The sequence below is a fragment of the Acipenser ruthenus genome, chromosome 16, assembly GCF_902713425.1.
Source record: "Acipenser ruthenus chromosome 16, fAciRut3.2 maternal haplotype, whole genome shotgun sequence".
In the NCBI taxonomy this organism is placed as follows: domain Eukaryota; kingdom Metazoa; phylum Chordata; class Actinopteri; order Acipenseriformes; family Acipenseridae; genus Acipenser; species Acipenser ruthenus.
In genome coordinates, this window is record NC_081204.1 from 17,276,079 (window position 1) to 17,294,577 (window position 18,499).

The 18,499-nt window shown below is 40.9% G+C and overlaps 2 pseudogenes; one reads left to right on the plus strand and one right to left on the minus strand.

Annotated features, from left to right (window-relative positions):
* The first annotated feature begins 7,665 nt into the window (after positions 1-7,665).
* On the plus strand, positions 7,666-9,635 carry LOC117971580 (galactoside alpha-(1,2)-fucosyltransferase 2-like; annotated as a pseudogene).
* Positions 9,636-11,492: 1,857 nt separating this feature from the next.
* LOC117414317 (ectonucleoside triphosphate diphosphohydrolase 8-like) lies at positions 11,493-17,863 on the minus strand (annotated as a pseudogene).
* Positions 17,864-18,499: the final 636 nt, after the last annotated feature.

Sequence of the window (18,499 nt, forward strand, 5' to 3'; positions counted from 1 at the left end):
AGGACAACCTGTCCAAAGCCTTTCCCTTTCGCTACTTCGTATCCTCACAGGTCGAGAGGGAGATTTACAACCAGAACTCATTATATTTCCGTCACAGGAGATCATAATTTTTTATTTGCCATCTGAATGCATACTCAACAACTTTTGTCACTCTGCTGTGCATTTGCTCTCAATAAACAAGGGGCACCATTTTTTCCAGGCGCACTGTTTTTTTACAGTCGCTGGAATATTTGGTTTCCCCTCTGTAAATCAAGCAGGAGCTTTCCAAAAAATACCTAACTTATACTGTTAGTGTGTCTCTCTCTCACCTGCATACTCAACAACTTTTTTGTGATCAAATGTTTTTATTGGAGGAGTAAACAGTACAACAGAACAAAAAGGATTGCAACAAAAACTCCCCACTTTTTATTTACAACCCCCCCCCCCCCTCCATAAAAATCTAGAAACGTAAGCATGTATTTTGTCCCACTATTTAGTAGGATTTGAAAGAAGAATCATTGAACTAGTATCATGTTATTGGCAGGGTCACAGCTCTAGCGCGGCTGGCCCAGTTGCGCCGGCAGTGGAAATGAAGCATTTGTGTGTCCTCACATTGTGCATGCTGTATAAAAAAAGCTGACCTTAGTTGATGGCTGTCCAACACATGTGTGGAGGAACCACCTGCTGCAGCCATCGCACGTAATCTGAAAAATACAAAGGAAAGTAGAGGGTGTAGAAAAAGTAATGTAGTGTAGAGAGTTTAATTAGGAAATTATAACAAAGTATGGAAACCATGTACATTTCATTTGCATAAACTTTTAATAAACATCTATTTATTTATTTTTTAACTTTGATTAGAAGATGTTTGGAGTTGCAGTTGAAAAAGTTTAAAAATTAAACTAAAGTGTTCACTACTAAATTACCCATTCATCTTGTGACACTGTATCCTCCAGATTGTCCTGCTCTCCACAAAACAGGCACAGACTGCTCAGATTATCTGTGGAATAATCATATTTGAGAACGTGCACTAATAGGTACATCTCAGGTACTCTTACCTGTTCTTTATAATTTATCATCTCCCTCCCATCTTATAAATGCATACAGACGTGCTCAAATTTGTTGGTACCCCTCCACAAAAAACGAAGAATGCACAATTTTCTCTGAAATAACTTGAAACTGACAAAAGTAATTGGCATCCACCATTGTTTATTCCATATTTAATAGGAATCAGACTTTGCTTTTGATTTTTTATTCAACATAATATTGTAAATAATAAAACAAATGAAAATGGCGTGGACAAAAATGATGGGACCGCTAACCTAATATTTTGTTGCACAACCTTTAGAGGCAATCACTGCAATCAAACGTTTTCTGTAGCTCTCAATGAGACTTCTGCACCTTTTAACAGGTAGTTTGGCCCACTCTTCCTGAGCAAACTGCTCCAGCTGTCTCAGGTTTGATGGGTGCCTTCTCCAGACTGCAAGTTTCAGCTCTTTCCATAGATGTTCGATAGGATTCAGATTAGGACTCATAGAAGGCCACTTCAGAATAGTCCAATGTTTTGTTCTTATCCATTCTTGGGTGCTTTTAGCTGTGTGTTTTGGGTCATTATCCTGTTGGAGGACCCATGACCTGCGACTGAGACAGAGCTTTCTAACACTGGGCAGTACGTTTCGCTCCAGAATGCCTTGATAGTCTTGAGATTTCATTGTGCCCTGCACAGATTCAAGACACCCTGTGCCAGGCGCAGCAAAGCAGTCCAAAAACATAACCGAGCCTCCTCCATGTTTCACTGTAGGTATGGTGTTCTTTTCTTTGAAAGCTTCATTTTTTCGCTGATGTGACTTGCCAAAAAGCTCCATTTTTGACTCATCTGTCCAAAGGACATTCTCCCAGAAGGATTGTGGCTTGTCAATATGCATTTTAGCAAATTCCAGTCTGGCTTTTTTATGTTTTTCTTTCAAAAGTGGAGTCCTCCTGGGTCTTCTTCCATGGAGCCTACTTTCGCTCAAAAAGCGACAGATGGTGCAATCAGAAACTGACGTACCTTCACCTTGGAGTTCAGCTTGTATCTCTTTGGCAGTTATCCTTAGTTCTTTTTCTACCATTTGCACTATCCTTCTGTTCAATCTGGGGTCGATTTCCCTCTTGCGGCCGTGCCCAGGGAGGTTGGCTACAGTTCCATGGACCTTAAACTTCTTAATAATATTTGCAACTGTTGTCACAGGAACATCAAGCTGCTTGGAGATGGTCTTGTAGCCTTTACCTTTACCATGCTTGTCTATTATTTTCTTTCTGATCTCCTCAGACAACTCTCTGCTTTCTCTGGTCCATGTTCAGTGTGGTGCACACAATGATACCAAACAGCACAGTGACTACTTTTCTCCATTTAAATAGGCTGAATGACTGACTACAAGATTGGAGACATGTGCGATACTAATTAAAGAAACGAATTAGTTTGAAATATCACTATAATCCAATTATTTATTATCTTTTCTAAGGGGTACCAACAAATGTGTCCAGGCCATTTTAGAATATCTTTGTAGAATAAGCAATAATTCATCACTTTTCACAGCTTCTTTGTTTTATTCTATGACATACCAAAGGCATGCAAGTATACATGATAAAATAGCTTTTAATTTCATCACTTTTCGGGAGGAATGAAGCATTATTTCAATGAGCTGTAAGGGTACCAACAAATTTGAGCACGTCTGTAAATCCATCATAAATCCATTTGTCTTTCTTTAAACATTCGAGACTGTATCAACTATTCATTCTTTGGTAAACATTAATTCCAGACAACAGCAACTTCTTCGTGGCCCCCAGACATTGCAGTCTCACATGTGAGTTAGAAATAGTTACAAACCCCACCACCAGGCATTTTAAATATTTAGCTGCACATTACTTTCTTTTGATCATGAAACATCACTATACTGTACCATGGACAATATAAAATTAACACGACAACGCTGCTGCTCACCCAACAAAGTGCAATTAAGTGATCAATTTTAAGTGACTTGCTCAGGGTCACACAATGACTCAGTGGCCGAGGTGGGATTTGAACTGGGGACCTCCTGGTTACAAGCTCTTTTCTTTAACCACTGGACCACACAGAGAATAAATTAGTGTTATTGCAGCTAACACTAATTTATTCTCTTTATTCCATGTGGATTTTGCTTCCCTAGGAATAGTTGGTTGTTTAAATAAAAATTCTGAAAAGAATGCTATAAATTATAAAAAGATTAGGCAAATTACTGTATATACATATAACTTATTGCATAAATGTACAAATTTCCACACATTGGGGTATGCAAACTTTTGATGATGACAACAGCAGTGTGGAGTAGTGGTTAGGGCTCTGGACTCTTGACCGGAGGGTCGTGGGTTCAATCCCAGGTGGGGGACACTGCTGCTGTACCCTTGAGCAAGGTACTTTACCTAGATTGCTCTAGTAAAAACCCAACTGTATACATGGGTAATTGTATGTAAAAATAACGTGATATCTTGTAACAATTGTAAGTCGGCTAAGAAATAAAATAATAATATTTTAAGTTATGAACAGTGAAATTATGCAATGCAGTGACAGATTCTGAGCTAATCTGGGCCTTAACTGGCTGCTTTTAATTAAAAATACACTTGGTTTCAAAAAGTTTGGAACTTGTCAAAAAGAGCAAACTGAAATGTTAAAAAATCATAGTCATCTCACCTAGGCTGAATTTTTTTTTTTTTTTAAATATATAGATATCGCTTCCAAAATTCAAATGCACTGAATTTACATTGGTGTAGTCTAATCCTGCGCCGGTGTCAATTTGAAGAAAAAGTTGAAATAAGTTTAAATGCACTATTCTTTGTTTAAGTTCATTTAATTAGTAAATAAATGTTTCTGGCTGACCTTTGGTAACCGTTAACTGTCTTCAATATCGTTATTTTCTGATAAAAAAAAAAATAAAAAAATTGGTAGACCATTGTTTAAAATCATGTCAATGTCTCATCTTTTTCAGTGATTGTTTTGGTTCTTGTCATGCAATTTTAAAAAAGATTATGCAAAATACTGTAAATAAATGCTCTTGATTTGAACTTACTTTTGAAAGACTGCTATGCCCTTTTTTGGAAACCATTCAAGTATCTGTGCTTATGCCCATATCTTTAACTGATAGCTTCACACAACCTAGATCTGCCAAATCTTATCAAATAAAACTTAAAGGAAGAATTACATGTCCCGGTCCTCATGCCGTATCATAAGACAATATTCATATGGCTGCAGACTGATCTAATCACAGTTCAATACATTACCTGCAAAAGACTGATGAATACAACTAATTAAACAGAGTACATTACAGGGTAATTACTACAAATAACAAGAAAAAGTCCTATCTACCTGTAGCAGGGCGGTAGAAAGCCCTGCTGTTGAAATGTATTATTATTATTATTTGTTTATTTAGCAGACGCCTTTATCCAAGGCGACTTACAGAGACTAGGGTGTGTGAACTATGCATCAGCAGCAGAGTCACTTACAACTACGTCTCGCCCGAAAGACGGAGGTTAAGTGACTTGCTCAGGGTCACACAATGTCAGTGGCTGAGGTGGGCTTTGAACCGCAGACCTCCTAATTACAAGCCCCTTTTCTTTAACCACTGGACCACACAGCCTCCTATTATTTGTTTATTTTTAGAACGGCGTCTCCCCTCCGCCCCTGTGCAGTTTATTATTTTGTATTTGTGGTTTATTATTATTATGATTTAGTTATTGTGAAAATATGACGGCGTGCGCCGTGTTTGTTATTGTTATGGTTTATTGTTTTATAAATTTGACGGCGTAGCCGAATGTTTGTTTTTGTTTGGTAGTGTGGATGGGAAGCCCATCCATGGTAATTAAAAACCTTGTGTAGAAGGTGGCCATCTCCCAAATTAAGTGATTAATTTGTTGCTAATCAGGAGATGGTCACCTGCATAAAAGCCTGCAGCTCTCTGCACTCAAGGTGGGTGTTAGGAGCGAGAGCAGCGAGAGAGAGAAACGAAATGAAACGAAAAAAAACATTTGGCTACGCCGTCAAAGCCGTCATATAGCATTCTTTTCAGAATTTTTATTTAAACCACCAACTATTCCTAGGGAAGCAAAATCCACATGGAATAAAGAGAATAGATGAGTGTTATTGTAGAGCCCCTCAGCTTTAGAGAGGTAACAAGTAGGGGAAGACACAAATATTTGCCATATATTGTCCCTTTCAATTGAAGACAATGTAGCTTTGCTGTTCCTAGCCAGATCATTTATTATTACAAAAAGAAGAGTACTGCACAATAGCTGCAGAGCATTTATCAGGAAGTACTGTAAAAAAAGGAAAATAAATAAAATATAACACCTGTTATTTTTCACCACCAACAGGGAGACACAACGCCTGAGCCACTAAAGTGAGAACTGTACCACACCCAGCCACTCTGTGCACCAGAGCTCAGGATCAATGTGCATCTGTTCAGGGATGCGAACATAGAATAAGATAACTGTGAAAAGGTTGCAAACCCAGCCAGGTGGTGCAGTGGCAGAATGGAAACTCGGAGGCAGAACCTTGCAATTAAGTTCAGTAGGACTGTGGCAGGAGGACAGCTGATAGCAGCGGTAATTCGTCCTCCTGACCACTGGCAGCATGAGAGAACAGGCAGCAACAACAGCGCTTGTCAGTGTGTTTTGTTTATTTATTTTATTTTCAACCCGGGCTTATCATAGTTGATATTCCCAGGGATTCTTTTTGTTAGTTTATTTGTGAATTAATAAAACCCTGCCCAGCCCTGCCTTGCTGGTGCACAGGTCCTGCCTGTCTGTGTCATCACGTCAGGTCCCACAGGCGCTACACCCACCAACCCCCATCACAAGGATTTCAATTACACAAAAGTAGATGTTTAAACTTCATGCTGATTTGAACTCAGCTCTCACCAAGATAAGCACCAACTAAGACATAGCTTTACAGTAAACTAATGTGATCCATATGTGTCTCCATCCATTTGTGCTTCCTTCCATATGATGATGTAGATATCCTTCTGTCTGGTGTTGATGGCTGAAGTGTAATGCTGACTCCAGGGATCGGCTTATTGCCTCCCTAGCGCATCAGCACACACAACGGCTGCAATGCTGGTTCCGGGGATCAAACCACAGTGCGGTCTCCCCAGCGCATCAGCATGACAACCGTCTGGATTGAGCTAAGTCGGGTACATCTCTGGGGTCTTCAAGTGGGCACCTTCCATCCTCGGTGTTTCGTCGACTAGCCCACGACATCTCAAGAGGGCTCGACGGTGATTGTGGTGTCCCAGCATCACCCCCGTCCGTCCCCCACTCAACTTAGCCCAGCTTACTTACCCGTACATCAGCGTTTCTTTCTATTGTGCTTGAGATCCCCAGCCAGAATCTTTGCGTCTCAACCACAGCCAGTTGCTGCTCCTCTCTGCTGCTTCAGATAAGTTCTTCACTGTGCGACACAACTCTTGGCCACTGAATCCGACGTCTCTGAGAAACCGGGTTGTAGAGTGTGCCACAAATCCTCGACAACCCACCTCCACTGGGTAAACCCAGTCTCTCCATCCTCGCTGTTCCGCTTCAGTGGCTAGTTGAGCATACCGCAGTTTCTTCCTCTCATACGCCTCATCTACAGCATCCTCCCGTGGCACTGTTTACTCTACCAGGTGAACAAGGCATGCTGATCCAGACCACAAGACAATATCTGGTCGAAGGTTAGTGGTGGCAATCTCAGGTAGAAAAATAAGCCATTGACCAGCATCTGCCAGCATTTTCCAATCTCTAGCAGCTTCCAGTTGTCCTGGGCGAGGATTGGTTTTAATACTTTTTCTTGGTGGTTGCTCTCCTGGGTGGAGGAATGTTGTCTTTTGTGTGTAATGTTTTGATGGAACAGGTGGCAACTTATTGGTCATGTTACGCGTGTCTTCCAATGCTAAGGCCAAACATTGCAGCACCTGGTCCTGGCGCCAAATAAACCGTCCTTGGCTAAGAGCCACCTTACATCCTGTCAAAATGTGCCTTAATGTTGCAGGTGATGAACACAAAGGACATGAGGGATCCTCTCCTACCCAGAGGTTTAGGTTCTGTGGTGATGGGCGAACATCATATGTTGACCTGATGAGGAAACTGATCCTGCTCTGTTCCATTGACCATAGGTCTTGCCAGCCAATCTTGCGTTGTTCCACACTCTCCCATCTCATCCATTCTCCCTGCTTGGCCTGGGAAATAGCCTTTATACACCTCATCCTCTCCTCCTGCTTTAACATCTCGTTGACTACCAGCTTCCTCCGTTGAGCTGGGGCTGCCTTGTGCCATGTAGGAGGAGCTGAACTGAGACCAAGACCCCCTCTTCCATGCTGAACTTGCCCCATGATATCACCAATTCGAAGGGCAGCCTTTGCATCCTCCACAGTTTTCTTTGCAGCCCACTTTCTTCCAGTTTTCAATACAGGTGCTGCCTCCCTTACGCATTTGTCACGTGACTCTACTAATGTCATTTAGTTGCAGTATTCCTTTAGTTGCAGTAGTTGTTAGTTGCAGTATTCCTTTACCATAAAGTCCCACTCTGCTGAGGCAGCGTGGAACTCCCAACCATCTCCTGATGTATGAACTGATTAAAGCTTCCAGCTTCTCTACTGTTGTCAAAGAAACATCGTACACATATGTATTCACTAACAAAATTAAGCTTTCAAAACAAAATACAAAACAAAAAGGTTCAAACAATCAAATGCAAACAACATACCATCACCACAGCCTGCTACTCCTGTATCCCTCTACTACACACCAAACAAACCTCCCTTTAATAGGATGCAGCTGGGCATTCAATCAGGGATAGAGCTGGAGATTAACCCCATCCCTGCTAAACACACACACATGCATATTTACAGGAAAGTGGGTGGTGGTTTTCTTTATCAAAAACACTTACATACATTTTCTTTTACTCTTTTTAGGATACCAAAGAAAACAAATGAAACTTGAAAAGCCAATGACTTGGAAACCATGTATTTTCTTACTGTTTCTACTATGTATCTTCATAATGTCCTTCTTATATGGAGTCATTGAAATATTTAATAAACAGCAAATCCTGAAGATGGATCAATTAAAATCAAGTTCCAAATCAACAATGACCACTATTAGAAAGGATCGAGGGATATGGACTGTAAACTCACTTGGCCGTCTTGGCAATCAAATGGGTGAGTATGCAACTCTGTATGCCTTGGCTAAGCAAAACAATCACCAAGCATACATACTTCCAGAGATGCATGAGTACTTAGCACCAATCTTCAAGATCACTTTACCTGTGCTTCATAGTAAAATTAACACAAACATACAATGGAAACATTACTGGCTCCATGACTGGATGTCCAATGAGTATTACAACATTCCTGGGGATTATGTGAAGCTAACAGGACCTTCTACCATCATATTAAAGAAGACATCCTTAGGGAATTCACCTTCCATGATTTCCTCAAAGACGAGGCCAACCGGTACCTGGAAGGTATTAAAGGGAGTCGGGAAAATGTCACCTTCATTGGAGTCCATGTGTGAAGGGGGGACTATGTGCATGTTATGAGAGATGCATGGAAGGGAGTGGTAGCAGATAAGGCCTACATTGTAAAGCCATGTCTTATTTCAGGAACAAGTATCAAGAACCTGTGTTTGTGGTAACCAGCAATGGCATGGAGTGGTGCAAAGAGAACATTGATGCTTCTAAAGGAGATGTGTGTTTCTCTGGTGATGGAAATGAATCAAACCCAGCAAAGGGCTTTGCTATTCTTGCTCACTGCAATCACACCATCATGACTATTGGGACATTTGGCTACTGGGCTGGGTACCTTGTTGGTGGGGAGACGGTTTATCTCTCCAACTTCACACTCCCTGAATCACCATTCCTGAAATTATTCAAGTATGAAGCTGCCTTCCTTCCTGAATGGCATGGGATCCCAGCTGACCTTTCACCCCTTCTGAATTCAATCAAACCATAGATCGATGAATTGCTCTACTTCACTTGTAACAATGAACAACTTGGCAAAAAATTAGGAGGACTCGCTGACAGCACGCGCTTCAGAGGACACGCATGCTTGCCTTCATCTCTCCCAAGTCAATACGGGAGCTGCAGCACTGAGACAAGGTCTTAAAAACAATTGGATATTCCAAATTGGGAGAAAATAGGTAAAAATAATTGCCAATTCCAAATTTAAAAATAAAAAAGTTAAAACCAAAAAAGCTTGGAGAACAAAACAAGAGAGAATGGTATTTCCATGCCAAACAAGGAGGCGAGTGAAATGGGGACAGTTTTGGCTGAATTCAGAAAACTCTGTAAAGATGTGAACACCAGCCTTCAAATAGTAGAAGAGGCTGAAAGCAGAATTAATGAAATGGAAGACAGCTGCATCAGTCGTGAGAGATTGTTAAGAAAGAAAGGCATCATTGATTATTGCAATTCAGTCTGATCCGCAGGATATATTACAATCCAGAACAATATTTCAAACAGTTTCTCAGATAACAAACATCATTGTACCACCTGATATGTCTTGGCGATATGTCTTTAGTGACAAATATGGGCATTGGGGATGTTTGATTTATTAAGATGGCACTAATAACAGCTGATAAATATATTGCCCTTTGTTGGAAAAATGATAACTCCCCAAATATATCTATGTGGTTTGGGAATATTTTGTCATCTGTCCTTTGTGAAAAAAAATACTGTAGGATTTGCAAAAGGAACTGGCTCTTTGAAGAGATATGGGGTGGATTTATTAACTTCCTTAACTCCTCAACTTATTTTGCCACCACAAAGTATAGCTCCCTCCTGACGAGAGTTTATCCGCAGTCCAGTTATTTTTGTTATATTATATAACATATAATATAACATATATTATAGAACATATAATAACACAGCTGCTTAAAATGTTTCTTTTAAGCAGCAATTAAAATAAACAAATCCCTTGGGCCGGATGAGATCCTCCCAATAGTACTCAAAGAAATGAAAGAAGTTATTTACAAACCGCTAAAAAAGATCATGCAACAATCTCTTGACACAGGAGTTGTACCGACAGACTGGAAAGTAGCAAACGTAATACTGATCCACAAAAAGGGAAGACAAAACCGAACCAGGTAACTACATACCAATAAGCCTGACCTCTATTATATGTGAACTTATGGAAACTATAATAAGATCCAAAATGGAAAATTACTTATATGGTAACAATATCCTGGGAGACAGTCAACGTGGTTTTAGGAAAGGGAGATCGTGTCTAACTAACCTGCTTGATTATTTTGTGGATGCAACATCGACAATGGATAATTGCAAAGCATAAGACATGGTTTATTTAGATTTCCAGAAAGCTTTTGACAAAGTACTGCATAAAAGATTAATTCTCAAACTGAACGCAGTAGGGATTCAAGGAAATGCATGCACATGGATTAGGGAGTGGTTAACATGTAGAAAACAGAAAGTATTGATTAGAGGAGAAACCTCAAAATGGAGCGAGGTAACCAGTGGTGTACCACAGGGATCAGTACTAGGTCCTCTGCTATTCCTAATCTACATTAATGATTTAGATTCTGGTATAGTAAGCAAACTTGTTAAATTTGCAGACGACACAAAAATAGGAGGAGTGGCAAATACTGTTGCAGCAGCCAAGGTCAAATTTTCCATTTTGGATCTTATTATAGTTTCCATAAGTTTACATATGATAGAAGTCTGGCTTATTGGTCTGTAGTTACCTGGTTCGGTTTGTAAACCTTCTTATGTATGTTCTTATATGTTATTACTTTTAACAGGTTGTTTGGGTTTTTTATTTTTGGTTTGTTTTTGTTTAAGTACTGCATTATATTTCAGGAAGGTATGGTGGGAATCCATGTAGAGGAACTACTGTTTAACTTCTCTATTGTTTTTATAATTTTATTTTCTGTCATTCTGCTGTGTTTTGGATAGTTTGTTTGTTGTTATAAAGACAGATTTATATTACAGAGTTTCCAAATGTGAGGAAGAATGACACAAAACTGACTTTAAAAAAAAGAAAATTGTGAATAAACTTGAAAGATGAAATACCAGAGCTTTTAACATTTTGGGTATATTAGATGCTATTTGATCTGTTTCCATACTTTTGTTAAGTGCTTTGTGATCATTTGTCTTTATTAATAAAGATTATTATTATTATTATAATAACACCCTGGAGTTAAAGTGTGCAATGTGTAGTGCAGTGCATGGCAGAGAAAGGAATTGGTTAGCATGGTAACACACTGATAAGAATGGTAAAGCAGGATATCAAAGAGGGTGAATCATTGGAAAGGCACAGTGTGAACATGGCAGGATATGAAAAGCATCCTCGTTTTCACCACGAGTTCTAGGCTTCTTTCAAGGATCAGCAGGTGACAGCAGAGCATTGTTAAATGAGCACTCAGACAGACATGCTATTGCTTAAGAGAAAACCCCATGCAAACTAAAGGGGCTATTCTGCAGGGGGATGGTTTCATGTTAGAAACATGTCACATCACATGCATCACAGGAAAGCCTTTTATTGCAAAAGTGTCAACCTTTCCTCATTTACATCTGAAGAGAAAACACCGAAACTACAGTTAAAGACTAGAAATCAATATTATTCATTTTTAGAGTAATATAGTTGTGCATCTATTTCCCCTAAGAGAACACTTCTACAGTATTATATATATGCAATAAACAGAAATACCAATAGAGACTTCTGAACCGGTATAAATATAACACTATACAACAGAAACATACCAAAACCAAGAAATCCAAATATACTACAATATATATTTATATAAAAAATGTAATCATACACTGTACAATTGAAGACAGAAATGGAGTATTTAGATTTCAGATCCTTAAGTTTCGAATGATACAGGATAGTTTATAAAATGTTGTGCCATGCACAGAGCTCCACTAAAATACAGTAAAATCATTTTTTTGCTGAAGTACCCGTACCATTGCTGTCATTTCAGCATCAAAAACCAGGATGGGGACAAATCCATACTTGGCCTCTATATTAACCAGACCTCGTCCCCCTCCTCCTCCTCTTCTTCACTGTCCCCTTTTTGGTGACTCAGTTGCTGACTGGTGTGAGTTGAAGCTGCGGCGGCACTGAGTGTAGCACTGCACTACCAGGGCCAGCAGGCTCAGCGCAATGACCAGTACGATGAAGAAGACCGAGGCGGCCCGCACGCTGTAGCCATGACCTTTCAGCTCGCAGGGGTCTCAGTGGGGATTAGGTTGGTCAAGTTCAGCGTGTAGCCCAGCATCCAGCCGATATCGGTGTCATCGGCCTGAAAGAGAGGAGGGCTCGAGTGAACGAGGGGAACACGTAGCACCAGTTATTCTGCAGCCCTGCGGAAGGAGACGCAACAAAAGAGAGTAAGATAACATTAGAACGATCTTCAGCTGGTTCAAGTCTGAAGAAGAAAAGCTGCTGCTGTTTCGCTTGCAGTTTATTAGTTTGTTGGCGCGAGGTTTGATCGCTGCACGGACTGAAACTCCCTCACCCTCACCCTCACCTTCTTCTCAAAGACGATCTTGTTCCATGATTGGTTGTCAAACTTGTAGGCATCAGCCAGTAGAGTGGTGATGTAATAGCTGGTGGCGCAGTACTCTCTCAGATTATTCTCCCTCTCTGTGGGAAAGTCTGTCTTCAGCTGCAGCAAAAACACAGATGCAGCACTTTCAGCACAGGGTGGTTATGGATCAAACAACTCAGCTGGACGATAACCAGAAGAACAGCTTGCAAATGTTTTACCAGCTAAAGGTTTTATGGAACAGATATCCAACTGTATATAAGAACTCTATCCTTCAGCCATGCAATAGCCTTGATGCTGAGGTTTGGATTATTTCTGAAGTGTGATTCTGCAGTGAGTCCCTGCCCCGCCCTGCCCCACCCCCGATACGCACGCTGCTCCAGTCTCTCTTGCAGAATTCTTCAGTGGTTTTCTTCGTAACATCCAGAGAGGACCGTGGAGCCAGCTTAAGAAAGTCAAACGTGTAGAAAAACGCAGAGAAGGCCTGAAGAGAAACAACAATAACAACAATTCATATCCGAGTCACCTCTTGGGGACGTGCCCCCACCTTGTTATTTTGCTATCTAAATTGCACATCAAACAAAGTCATTGTCAGGAGACTAACTGGTATGAAAGCTGTAAAAACAGCAGCCCAGGGATGCCAGAGAATTACAAAGAAGTTGCCACGCACTGAAGGTTGACAGACCCCATCGAATGAGCACTCTGGCTTCCCGGCGCAGGCGGAACAGTTGAAGAGGGTTTTTGATGAGCGACTCGCACTGCGCGGGGCTTCCATTGCCCGTGAACGTCACTCTACTGTCAGGGAGGTAGGGCTCTGGCTTAGTGGGGCAGGGGGAATGAAAGATCTCTCCCAGCGTGGTATTAAGCCAGTGGGGAAGTAGGGGTGGACCATTGGCTTGGCTATGTTGTTTTCCTGGTGAAAGAAAAAACTTTAATGTCCCTGAATTAAAATACTCCGCTGCCCAACGTAATTCTATGATTACATTCACACTGTGCTGGGAAGCAGCTTCCTTTAGAGAAGTCCAACAAACACTGTAAGAGGAGCTCCTTGAGGAACTGATTCTCCCAAGAAGAGCAGGACTAGCTGGATTGACCTGAGTTACCTTCACAAGCTTGGCAAGGACAGAGTTCCTGAACTGCATTTTCCCGTAGGACAGGAAGCTGTGTGTGTACGCCGTGTGTTCGTATCCTCCCAATAGTACTCAAAGAAATGAAAGAAGTTAATAACAAACCGCTAACCAAGATCATGCAACAGTCTCTTGACACGGGGGTTGTACCGACAGACTGGAAAATTGCAAACGTAATACCGATCCACAAAAAAGGAGACAAAATTGAACCAGGTAACTACAGACCAATAAGCCTGACTTCTATTATATGTAAACTTATGGAAACTATAATAAGATCCAAAATGGAAAATTACCTATATGGTTACAATATCCTGGGAGACAGTAAGCATGGTTTTAGGAAAGGGAGGTTGTGTCTAACTAACCTGCTTGATTTTTTTGAGGATGCAACATCGACGATGGATAATTGCAAAGCATTGTGACATGGTTTATTTAGATTTTGACAAAGTCCCGGGTAAAAGATTAATTCTCAAACGGAACGCAGTAGGGCTTCAAGGACATGCATGCACATGGATTAGGGACTGGTTAACATGTAGAAAATAGAAAGTACTGATTAGAGGAGAAACCTCAAAATGGAGCGAGGTAACCAGTGGTGTACCACAGGGATCAGTATTTGGTCCTCTGCTTTTCCTAATCTACATTAATGATTTAGATTCTGGTATAGTAAGCAAACTTGTTAAATTTGCAGACGACACAAATAGGAGGAGTGGCAAACACTGTTGCAGCAGCAAAGGTCATTCAAAATGATCTAGACAGCATTCAGAACTGGGCAGACACATGGCAAATGACATTTAATAGAGAAAAGTATAAAGTATTGCACGCAGGCAATAAAAATGTGCATTATGAATATTATATGGGAGGTACTGAAATTGAAGGAATCTATGAAATACCTAGGAGTTTATGTTGACTCAGAAATGTCTTCATCTAAACAATGTGGGGAAGCTATAAAAAAAGGCCAACAAGATGCTCGGATATATTGTGAGAAGTGTTGAATCAAGGAAAGTAATGTTAAAACAATGCATTAGTAAGACCTCACCTAGAATATTGTGTTCCGTTCTGGTCACCTCGTTACAAAAAGGATATTGCTGCTCTGGAAAGAGTGCAAAGAAGAGCAACCAGAATTATCCCGGGTTTAAAAGGCATGTCGTATGCAGACAGGCTAAAAGAATTGAATCTGTTCAGTCTTGAACAAAGAAGACTACGTGGTGATTTGATTCAAGCATTCAAAATCCTAAAAAAGTTATAGACAATGTCGGCCCAAGGTACTTTTTTGACTTGAAAAAATAAACAAGGACCAGGGGTCACAAATGGAGATTAGATAAAGGTGCATTCAGAACAGAAAATAGGAGGCACTTTTTTTACACAGAGAATTGTGAGGGTCTGGAACCAACTCCCCAGTAATGTTGTTGAAGCTGACACCCTGGGATCCTTCAAGAAGCTGCTTGATGAGATTCTGGGATCAATAAGCTACTAACAACCAAACGAGCAAGATGGGCCGAATGGCCTCCTCTCGTTTGTAAACTTTCTTATGTTCTTATGTATCCATAGAGACGGAAGCTGGCCTCGGTCTGTTTGTCTGCAATCCGTCCTTCAGGGGTGAAGGTGATCTGTGTGGAGGCACCTCCCATGTCCAGGGCACCCAGGATCTTTCCATTCTTGGGGTGCAGCCTCTTCCCTTCGTAGGAGTACTGCAACACAGAGAAAACAAACTGCAGGGCTGGGGGACAGGCACCTCTGCCTTCCTGCTACTGCCTCCCTCCCGAACCTTAGCTTTAATCACTGAACCTCACTGCCTCCCTCCCAGTGCCACCCAGGCAGTCAGATCACTGCCTTACCTTGATGAAGGAGCTGAGCAGGTAGTTGATGGTGATCCAGCCGTATGCCCCTTCCTCCACCCCAGACAGGATGCGGGCGCCCTGGAATTTGAAAGGGTACGAGCCAATCATCTTCCCCACCTCCACCAGCACCTGCTCCCTCTGCGCAGGGCTCTGAATCCTGCAGGGAAACATTTCAGAAGTCAGATACAGGTCAGTCAGGGTTGAGAAATGTATTGCCCAAAGTCAGCGAGGGGGAGTGACTTCTCTTAGCTGTGTAACCCCCCTGTCAAGCCAGGCTTGGGGAATTGCCTGTACTTTTTGCAAAGGCTAAGAGTTCAGTCAACACTTTATTTTTACTGGCCATAGAAACTGAGTGTGATAGCGGCAGTTTTTTTTTTTTTTTTCCTGAGCCCATCGGACAGCTATATAAATAAAAAACAAAGAATTTAATAAATGGAATTTAGTCGATAGTTACCAGAACTGCCAGGTTGGAACTGTCTTGTTAGGGGGACAATGCAAACAGCGATGGAGAGCGCAGGGTGAGAGAGAGCAGAGATACTATAAGAGTGAGATGGTAAACTCAGCAGCTTCTTCCATCCTCGCTCACGCAAAAAGATATGGGAAATAAGGAGTCCCGGGGAGCAGTTTTTTCCTATCTACAGAACGTAGAAGCTTGCTGCTGGCCTCAGTCTGAGCAGTCTTACGAAAAAATGACTTCATATTTTTACACGATTCAACTTAGAGACACCCCTATTTGACACTTACTGTACATATCACTATTAATTAGATTAATGCATTTGTCTGACCTGTCAGCTACTTTATATCACCCAAGTCCTTCCTGAAATTGCCTGCTGCTCATGCATATTGTAGTCTAAACCAAGCAAACTGCTGCACCACGTTGTTTTGAGCAAATTATAGATCTTAATAGAATAATTCTTACTGTGATATTGTGCAACTTTAGGGTTATTTTAAAATTTTTAAAATACATAAAATTGCTATGCCTTTTTTCAGTTTTTTGATGTGGTAAAACATGAAATGCGATAGTTCAAATCATTGCGTGAAAGGGCCTTGTGCAGGACTAGTTTTAAAATATTTTATATATATTTATATATATTGCTTCTACTTTGATTTATTATTTTTCATGTTAGAAACCCTAATTCGTTAGCTAATACATTGTTTTATTCAATACTGTGTTCTATAACGTTACAAATAGATGGATTAATTGGGGATTGTCTTTAAAAAAAAATAAAACTAGTATGGCCATTGGTCACTGGCTAGAACAATAGCATTTATTTACGATGTTTCATACCAGCAGCCCCAGAGAAGTCGGCGTCTATTTTATATCAATTTATTTAACAAGACCTGCAATCTGCAGTTATAATGTATCAAAGTGGAGTAATTGATCACTATTATAAAATAATGTATTGATTTATCGCACTGTATGCATTTTACATGTGTTTCTTAACCTGTATGTGCACTACAGTGCATGTTGGTGCGTGTTGTAAAATCGTATCCATGGCATCTTCATACCCGCATCCATCACAGCAAGCCCTTCACGCATTTGAAATTGAACGCTCTGACAATCCAGCTCCAAAGCTGGAGCTGCTAGTGTGCTCGGAGCGCTTCAACAGGATTCTCCTCGGAGTTTTCCGAACGACACCAAAGAGCACTCCGAGAGTTTACGAACGGCCAGAGTGCACTCTGACAATCTCAGACTGAGTTTACAAACGCCCCCCTAAGAGGTTGTTCTTGTGTCCAATCGTTTGTGCGTTCTGAATTGGACATTTTTGGACTGAAAAAAAACTAAACACCTTAAAAAAGTGCTTGTTTAGATAACTGCATCGCATGACAAGAAAAAAAACAGCTGCATGAGGATTATACGAGAATGGAGAGGGAGTAAGTACATGTGAACGTGTGGGCTGCAGTGTGTAGTGAAAGGGTGATGCAGGTGCTCCAGACAAGGACAAACACAAAGTTCACGGTTCAAGTTCCTTTTTATTTCTTGACCAAATATTAAATAATAAAGCTGGCTCTACCCAGCAATGGGTATTGCCAGCGTCAAAACAAGGGGTTGCAGTCCCGAAATAATAATCACAAAACCCACAAACACCTCTCCAGACAGTGCGTGCTCTTAGTGCAGGTGCGGTGCTAGAAACAGTGATACTTGGTTAAGTGCAGGTGCGGTGAAGTCCGGGTGAATCGCTGGCCCCGGGCTGCAGCTCCCAGATCCGTGTTTAATTATTCTGGCAATGACAAAAGACACACGGTTGCAAAACAAACACAAAACACTTACCTCTCGCTCCAAACAGTTCTCGTTTCCTCCCATCAACCACAACAAAGGAACCGGTTATGGCGTCACGTCCCCCTAAAGTACCCTCAGCATCGCCCCCTCCGAGAGCTAGTTCAATCACGTCTCCTCCAATTCATGAATGAAACTGTTGAATGAAACTGGTACCGTGACGCAATCCCATTCCTGAATGGCCGGCTTCCGACTGCCCCCGGAATAAACTGCCGAAACATTCAGTACGGGGCACGCAGTTTTTGCTGTACAGTGCTGTCACAGGTAGAGAGGGAGATTGTTGATTCAGATTCATTCGCTGTTTGTCACAGTACATTATAACCTTTATTGTAATTAGTACAATATTTAGGTTTAATATCCTATTTTTGGCTCGTCTCATTTTTTTTTTATAAACGCCTGGGTTATGGGCTTTAATACGTGCTCTTGTGTGCTTGGTGCGTATGTAAGTGTGTCAAAATACAATGATTTGTCTTTAGAAAAAAAAAATGATTTTTTTTTCTATAATCTAAATTGACATAACATGAAAACCCATAACAGCATACTGTACAGTAGTATGTCAGTAAAATTAGATTTTAGTCCTGGTTAGCTATATCAAGTTCCCAGTATGTCCATGTGTAACCCTGTCTACTTAGTTTTGGCTTGAAAGCAACAGAAGAAGTAGACTTTTGCATATTGCCTGTTTTGTTTAGTTTGGGATAATTAAAAAAAATTCTGCTTAATTATTGCGCAGTGTGTGTCTG